The following is a 9,472-nucleotide window of genomic DNA, read 5'->3' on the forward strand; positions in this document are numbered from 1 at the left end:
TTCTTTCTCTGTATTTTGTACTCAAAAGAAAAAAAAAATGGTTAAAACTTTATCTGCTAGTCATTCACTCCTTGATTTAGTTTTAAATCATTTTTTAAAAAAGTCTGAATTGACAGAGCAATAGTCATAAAAACTGTATGGTATTGGTACAGAGAAAGGCAGATAGTTCAGTGGAACAGAATTGAAGACCCAGAAATTAACCCACACACCTATAGTCACTTGATCTTGGACAAAGGAGCTAAAACATCCAATGGAAGAAAGACAGCATTTTCAGCAAATGATGCTGGTTCACCTGGAGGTCAACATGTAGAAGAATGCAAATTGATCCATTTTCATCACTGTGTACAAAGCTTAAGTCCAAGTGGATCAAGGACCTCCACACCAAACCAGATACACTCAAAATAATAGAAGAAAATGTGGGGAAGAGTCTCAAGACATGGACACTGAGGAAAATGTCCTGAGAAAAACACCAATGGCTTATGCTCTAAGATCAAGAATTGACAAATGGGACCTCATAAAACTGCAAAGCTTTTGTAAAGCAAAAGACACTGTCATTAGGGCAAAACAGCAACTAACAGATTGACTTTTACCAATCCTACATCTGATAGAGGGCTAATATCCAAAATATACAAAGAACTCAAGAAGTTAGACTCCAGAGAGCCAAATAACCCTATTAAAAATGGGGTACAGAGCTAAACAAACATTCTCAACTGAGGATTGTCAAATGGCCAAAAGCACCTAAAGAAATGGTCAACATCCTTAGTCATCAGGGAAATAAATGCAAATCAAAACAACCCTGAGATATCACCTCACACAAGTCAGAATGGCTAAGATCAAAAACTGAGGTGAGAGCAGATGCTGGCGAGGATGTGGAGAAAGAGGAACACTCCTCCATTGTTGGTGGGATTGCAAACTGATACTACCACTGTGGAAATCAGTCTGGAAGTTCCTCAGAAAATTAGACATTGAACTGCCTGAGGACCCAGCTATACCTCTCTTGGGCATATACCCAAAAGATCCTCTAACACGCAACAAAGACACATGCTCCACTATGTTCATAGCAGCCTTATTTATAATATCCAGAAGGTGGAAAGAACCCAGATGCCCTTCAACAGAGGAATGGATTAAAAAAATGTGGTACATCTACACAATGGAATACTACTCAGCTATCAAAAACAGTGACTTCATGACATTCATAGGCAAATGGAATGAACTAGAAAATATCATCCTGAGTGAGGTTACTCAGTCACAGAAAAACACACTTGGTATGCACTCATTGATACGTGGATATTAGCCAAAATCCTCGAATTACCCAAGATGCAATCCATAGACCACAGGAAACTCAAGAAGAAGGATGACCAAAATGTGTATGCTCCCACTCCTTTTAAAAGGGGGAAAATATCCATTGGAGGGGATATGGAAGCAAAGTTTAGAGCAGCAACTCAAGGAATGGTCATTCAGAGCCTGACCCATACGTGGCACAAAACTAGATAAGATTGATGAAGCTAGAAAATGCATGCTGAAAGGGACCAGATATAGATCTCTCCTGAGAGACACATCCAGAGCATGTCCAATACAGAGGTCAATGCTAACAGCAAACCACCGAACTGAGAATAGGACTCCCTTGGGGGGGAATTAGAGGAAGTATTGATAATGTTAAAGAAGCTTGCAACCCCATAAAAACAACAATGCTGACCAACCAGAGCCTTCAGGGCCTAAATCACTACTGAAAGACTATACATGGACTGACCCAGGGCTCCAACTGCATATGTAGCAGAGATAGCCTTGTTGGGGCACCAAGGGAAGGGGAAGCCCTTGGTCCTGCCAAAGTTGGACTCCCCCAGTGCAGGGGAATATGGGGGACAATAATGGGGATGTATAGGGAGAATACCGGTATAGGGGAGGGGGAGGGGAAGGAATGGGGGCTTATGGACAGGAAACCGGGAAGGAGGAATAACCTTTGAAATGTAAGTAAAGAAATATATCTAGTAAAAAAATTTCAAAAAAGTCTGAATTGACAAAAGAAAAGCTGATAAACTGCCTTTGGAGATCTATACCTGTAGCTAGGTGTCTAGCATAGCTGGAGAAAACCTACCACGATGTGATTGTCTGTATAAGCCACGCTTAAAGGGGCCAGCAGCTTCTTGGCTCCTATGGTAAGGGATCTGATGATTGTTTCTCCTAGAAAAATTTCTGTGGCTGTGATTATTGAGTTCTGCAAGTGACAAAATGCTCCTCCCTTGATATTATAGCTAGAAAATGTAAGATAATTTTGTCTGCTTATTCTAAATATATAAGGTGTGTGTGGCTACTTCATGTTTGTTTCTGACTTATTGTAAATATATAAATATGTTCTTCATATCTTAGTTATAGATTATTGGCTTATAAGTTAATGGATATGGCTAAAAATTTGTAACATTGGTAACAAAACGTTGCCTTAAAATAGGCAACTCAGGGTTAGGGTCATTCTAGGTCAACAACACAAGGTATGAGCCAACCCAGGGAAACAGGTCGCTAAAGATACCTCTAAATTGGGATAATATTTTATGTAATTCTTGTCCTAGAAACCAGACTTAAGAGATAGGATTTAAAACAATCTTTCTTTAATAAGATGTTAAAAACTGCACCATCATATCATGCATTCATGTATAAGAACTAAAAGCCAAACTTTAACGTGAAAATTATGTACTTGGTATTGATTTTAGAGAAAATGGATTGTTTACATGGTTAAAATTTGGTTTTGCTTTTCAAAATTATAGTTATGCTCTGATATTGCAAAAGAAACTTTTAAAAATTATAGTTAAATATATATATATATATATATATATATATATATATACATAATGTAACATTGGCAGTTTCAGTAACAAGATTTTAATTCCCCTTGGAACTCACCCATATTTGTGATTAAGAAAAATCAGGCACATGGAAATTACTGCAAGATTTATAAAAGTTTAATGAAACTATGGAACTTATGGGAGCATTACAACCTGGCTTACCTACTCAAGCTGCCATTCCAAAAAATACATCTAAAATTATTATAGATTTAAAAGATTGTTTTTGTACTATTCTTTTGCATCTTGATGTTTATAAAACGTTTGCATTGAGTGTGCCTGCTTGTAAATTTAAAGAACCCATGAATGATATCATTGGAAAATTTTGCCACAGAGAATGGCTAATATTATGTCAAAAATTGTTGCTGCTCCAATATAAGAAATTAGGACTTTGAATCCTTCAGTGTATATTACTCATTGTACTGGTGATATTTTATTAGGTGATCCCTCTAAAAGAGTTTTATTATAAGCCTTTGCTCTTATACAACAACTTTAAAATCTTGGGGATTACTTGTTGCTCCAGAAAAGTTTCAAAGGCAATAATCTTTTTAATATTTGGAACATCCATTATATCTTAAATTGTAGCACAGAAAATTCAAATAAGAAAAGATAATTTACTTATTTTAAATGATTTTCAAAAGCAGCTAGGAGATGTTAATTGACTAAGACCTCACCTTAAGCTCACCACAGGAAAACTTAAACCTCTGTTTGATATTCTCAAGGGGATTGCAAATCCTAATTCCCCTCAACAATTAGATGAGGGATAAATAGCTTTGCAGAAAGTAGAGGAAGCTATTAGCCAACCACAGATACATTACATAGACTATGATCAATTGTTGACTGTTTGTGTTCTTGCTACTTCTTATGCACCCACATCAGTTCTTTGGCAGAGGGAACCATTAATGTGGATTCATCTTTCTTCATCTCTAAGTAAAGACTTCACACCCTATTATGAAGTTCTTTCTGTGTAAATACAGAGTTGTAGGGTAGAATCACAAATGTATTTTGGGAAAGAACCTGATGAAATATTTATTCCTTATTCCAAACAGCAATTAAATTGTTTATTGCATAATACTGATATTTGGCCTATTGCATGTGCAAACTTTTCAGGCAAAATTGATAACCATTTTCCAAAAGACAAGTTGTTATGATTTGCCTCTATGCATAGCTTTTGTATTTCTTGTAAATTTATGCATGCAGCCCATAGAAAATGCACTTACTGAATTTACAGATGGCTTATCTAATGGGAAGGCAGCATAGATAATTGAATCACATGTTCATTCTCTTGAGTTCCCCCACCCTGCTTTAGTACAAATGATTGAATTACATGCTATAGCCATTGTTTTTGAAATGTTGAAAAATCAACTTTTAATTTGTGTACTGGTATCCAATATATAGCTCATGGTTCACAATTGCTTGAAACTGTTCTTTTTTTAGATACTGCTAATTCTAAAATTTTGCAATTATTTATTGCAAATACAGCTCAATTTAAGAGATTGCACTGTTCCTTTCCATATAGGACATTTAAGAGCTCATACTGGATTGCCTAGACCCCTAGTTAGGGCAGTGCCACAGTGGATTTGTATACCAGGCAGACTATAGGCCTTGTATAGGAACAATTAGCCAAACAATCTCATTTGTTACATCATCAAAATAGTAATTGCTTGAGACAACAATTTCGTACTTCTAGAGAATGTGCATGTCAAATTTTAAAGACTTGTCCTCAATGTCTTCAGTTTCTACCTGTACCACGTAATGGTGTTAATTCTTGAGGCCTTTACCTAATCAATTGTGGCAGATGAATATTACTCATATTTCTGATTTTGGAAAATTAAAATATGTTCATGTGACTATTGACACCTTCTCAGGCTTTCTTGCTGCAACTGCTTTAACAGGAGAAGGAACTAAAAATGTAATTACTCATTGCCTATATTGTTTCTCTGTGTTGGGTGTTCCAAATCAGATTACTAGGATTCATTATAATCCTCAAGTACACAGTATTGTGGAATTAGTACATGGAACTTTAAAAAAATATATATCTTTATAAATAAAAAAACAGGAAATTATATCCCCCATACACCACAAAATTATTTAAATCATTATCTTTTTATCTTAAAAATTTTAAATCTAGATGCCAAGGAACTCTTTGCTGAGTGTCTGTAGCACCCTACAATTAGGCATACTTATGCCTAGGTGAAATGGAAGGATCCAATCCACTTACTGGCATATGGCATGGATTTAATTGGATATTAGTATGGGGAAGAAGGCATGTTTTTGTTTTTTTTTCCCACAGGATGCTGAAGGAGCATGGTGACTTCCGGAGTGATTGGTGATACATGCTGATGCTGGGACAAGCAATGATGCTGACTGTGAGCTTGCTTAGTGTCCTGATGGTGGTGACAGAGAAGCTGTATTGATCTATATCCCAGATTGGACAAGCTGCCTTGCCTCAAGCTTTTAGACCTTATGGGACAGAGAACTTGGAGACTGTGGAAACCGCCTTAGAAAAATTAATCAAATGGAGAAGTTCTACTGACCCTTCTCTTTCGTTTATTGTGATGTTATTCTGACTCAATCATGGGCTGTACTGGAAACCATTCAAATATTTGGGAAAAAAGAAATGACAATCATCAGTTGGAGGGCTGGTTCTGGACGTTTTCAGAGACATAAATAGACAACCGCCTTGTATGAAGTTACATTTGCAGTGGATAAAATTGGGATAGGATCCGGACTTAGAACAATGATAGGATCTGGATTTCAGCAAGTGTTACTGCATGTGTTAAGGTTCCTGATCTTTTATTAATTAGTCATGCTAAAATTATTTATTCTACAGTATTTAATGTAAGTTGTGTTGATTGTATAATTTCTAATTGTGTTAATGTATTGAAATCTGGTATTTCTGTTATGGTAGTCTATCAATCAACTTTTGTTTTATTGCGTATGAGTATTACAGGACCTTGGTATTCAGAAAAAAAGCTTGCAAATGCTGGAAGAAGTGAGTATGGCTTTAAGCAGAACAAGAGGGTAGTGGGATTGATTATTGCTGGTATAGCAGCTTTGATTATATTAATAGCTAGCACCAATGCTTCTGTAATTGCTTTGACACAAGAAGTTAAGACAGCTACTTTTGTTAATTTAGCAAATAATGTTACTAATGCTCTGAGTATTCAAGAGGATTTAGATAAGTGTTTGGAACAACGAATTTATGATACTATTCAAATTATCAGAAGGGAGGTTCAGAGTTTAAGAGTAAGAAGCCATCTTGAGTGTCATGCTAAATACTAATGGATTGGTGTCACTTCTAAAATTTACAGATAGTCACTATAATTGAGAGAAAATTCAAATACACTTGCAGGGTATTTGGCATAATTCTAACACCTCTTTAGATGTTTTAACTTTGCATGATGAGATTATGAATTTAAAAAGCCTATGGCAGTGGAAGGGAAAGGTGGAATATATATATATATATATATATATATATATATATTCCACTGAGTTTTAATGCTGCAGATACTGCTGATAACATTATTCATAATTTAAGGTCAGTATTTTCATTCTGGTCAAGAATGGCTTATATAGCTTGATCATGTTAGCCTTTCTTGTCCTGGGAATACTTTTATTCCTTCTCATTGTGATAAAACTTGCCTTTAATGACATGAACATGGTGGCATCCAAAATGCATGGCTTGAAACTAAAAACGGATCCCCAGTCAGAGTCATTAATTTAGCAGGCTGGCAGTCAATGACAGGTAAGATTCTTCACAGAGCCTTACCAACCTGAAACAGAAATGCATTACTTTTGACAATGCATATTCCACAACAGGAAAGGAAGCCATTCTTTTCAGAACCACCTAAGAGAGACACAGTCTTGTTTATGAAATAAAAAGGGGAAGATGTGGAGAACTCTTGGTGCCACTTCTAGTAATTTGGCAAGAATTTGTCGTTGGGCCAGGACATGGAAGTAGGCTCAGGCAGGAATTTGACATTGGGTTAGGAAAAGGAAGTACGCTCAAGATCTTGATTATCTTGATAAATCCTTGAATAACACAGGACTTTGTTTATTGTCTTGTTTGCTCCTTGACTATTTTTGTTTATTGCTTTGTTTGTTCCTTGACCTAGAACTGATCTTATTCTTTGCATATACTTAGAATGGTATAAATGTAGGTTGGAGAAAAATAAACTTGCTTCAGCCTCAGCACTGGCTGGAATCCCATTATAATGTTGTCTAATTGTCTTTTTCTTTTCAGTCCTCACTCCCTCCATTGAGACACTGTTTGGCTGACTGAGCTGGCTTGGGCAGGGACTCAAGAAACTCTATTCTTAGCCCAGGATCTATTGGCAATTAATAGCTGCTGTGGGAAAGGAAATCATTGTTTCTGTCAGAGGTGTGAATACTCATAGGTTACCTATGTTAAATAGCCTCACACCCCTGTACATGGAATCAGCTCTAATTGGAGTGTATGTATGTGTGAGGGGTGAGTGGGGTGAGCGGTGTTTAAAGATATGAATGTGGGAAGGAAAAGAAGGATATATGTCTGGAGGGAATAGAACGAGAAATCAGGTATGAAATTTCCAATTTTTTGTAATTCTAAAGTATTTGTTGTGGCCAGGGTTTCAAGGAAAGGAGTATGAAACATATGAGATATTTAGGGTGTTGAAACTACTCAGTACGGACAATTAATGGTGACTACAGTTCACTGTTTATTTCTCCAAAGCCATAGAATGTACAATACCAAGAATGATCATAATGGACCTGGCATAGTGGTACATACCTGTAATCCTACCAATTGAAAGGTAAAGTTAGAAAGGTCATAAGTTCAAGGTCATCCTGAACTATAATCACATAATTTTGCTACATGAAACTCTGTCTCAAATAAAGAAACCTAACTAAAACACAGAGTGACCCTAATGCAACTATTGACTTTGAATGATGATGTAGCAGTGTAGGTTTACCAGTTGTAATCATTACTGTGAAGTAGGAATGCTGGCAGTGGAGAAAGCATGTATATTACAACATTGGAGGAAAGTGTGTGTGTGTGTGTGTGTGTGTGTGTGTGTGTGTGTGTATTACTAGTGCTTTTCAATTTGATGGTGAACCCTAAAAGGCTCCATATAATGTCCATATAATAAGGCATATTTTTAAACTGCAGTATGGTTTTTATGGAATTAGATGTCTGATTCTCCTTTATCTAACTGCTCCTTACAAGTTATTTATTCCATTGTCTTTAAGTTGTCTTTAAGATTGTCTTTAAGTATGCTTATTAATTTAACATTTTAAAGGCTGAGGCAATTTCAAGTATTTTATAAGTTATAAGCACAAAACAAACTTACTAGTTTATGCAGAACAGATTTTTTCCCTTTTTAAAGAGAAACTCCAGAATTAATCCCTGGGTCGGGGATCTAGTTCAGTTGGTAGAGTGATTGCTTGGTATGCCCAGAGCCATGTCAAACAAGTATAGTACAGCACCTGTATTATATCAGCTCTTTGTTGGTTAAGGAAGTAGGATCAAAAGTTCTAGATTATCACTCTATAGAGAGGTCAAGACTACCCTGAGTTAAAGAAGAACCTATTTCTAAAGAAATAGGGCCAGAGAAATGGCTCAATTGATAAAGGTGCTTACCACCAAGCCTGTTGATTTGAGTTTAGTCCCTGGAATTCACAAAGCTAAAAGAGAGCCAACTGCTGAAGGTTGCCCTCTGACCTCTGCAGACACACCACAGCATATACAACATCACTCCCTCACATGTATACACATACATATATAACAAATGACTATCATAACCCCCCCCCCAATCCATGCTAGTCAGGACAAATTCAAGTACCTTTTCAGTTTAAATGTACTTAGTTTTTCTCTGCCCTTCATGGCCTTTCCCCTAATTGCTGATTAATGACACTACAAGCCACGAATGGAAATTTTTGTCATATTCCGTTTGTGTCTGGCTGCTGGGAAATGAAGGTGATGTCACAATCATTGGTTTGAAGTTAAGCAACATCCTAAGAGGAACCTGGTTAAAGGGGAAATAACTTCCATCTGTAAACAGGCATGTGTACAATGGAGAAAGTCTTAAGTTTATGTCTCATCTCCTGACTCCTTTTCTTCTGGAAGGGGTAATGTGGCAACTTCCCATGAAGACTTGCTTTGATAGTGTCCATGGGGTAGACACTTCCCATCTTACTACAGTCTGCATATTCAGTTGGGTACAGAGGACATATTTCTGAAATCCCTGGAAGTCTCCATTCTATCAATCTCACACTGAAAAATCGATACTTAGACCCACATGTCTTACTATATCTGAACTTGAGATTCCCAGCTGTATGGTAATAAATATACAAGCCCATCTCAAAAAGGTGTTGGTGCCTTTTGTTTCATACCTTGCTGAATCATTCTATGAAGAATAGTTTTTCCTTCTGTAGTGATGCTTATTGTGTGTGAGTCTTTTCTTCTATCAAATACAATAAAATTTGGAAGATAGTCATGGTGGTTCCCACCTGTAATTCTACCATGTAGGATGCTGATGCAGGAAGATTGCAATGGGTTTGAACTTAGTTCATTATACATTATGAATTCCAGACCAGCCAGGGTTACAATGTACAACACAAGAAAACAAAAGTATAAAATCTATTAGGCTGAAGAGATG

At 36.5% G+C, this 9,472-nt stretch overlaps 1 long non-coding RNA gene across 1 annotated transcript; it reads right to left on the reverse strand.

Moving 5' to 3' along the window:
- Window positions 1-6,466: 6,466 nt before the first annotated feature.
- LOC134484150 (uncharacterized) lies at window positions 6,467-8,753 on the reverse strand. The gene is made up of 2 exons (XR_010061554.1): window positions 8,657-8,753; window positions 6,467-6,610 (listed from the first exon to the last, which is right to left on the reverse strand). It is a non-coding gene; the product is annotated as an uncharacterized LOC134484150 (long non-coding RNA).
- Between the last annotated feature and the right edge of the window lie 719 nt (window positions 8,754-9,472).

The sequence above is a fragment of the Rattus norvegicus genome, chromosome X, assembly GCF_036323735.1.
Source record: "Rattus norvegicus strain BN/NHsdMcwi chromosome X, GRCr8, whole genome shotgun sequence".
Classification (NCBI taxonomy): domain Eukaryota; kingdom Metazoa; phylum Chordata; class Mammalia; order Rodentia; family Muridae; genus Rattus; species Rattus norvegicus.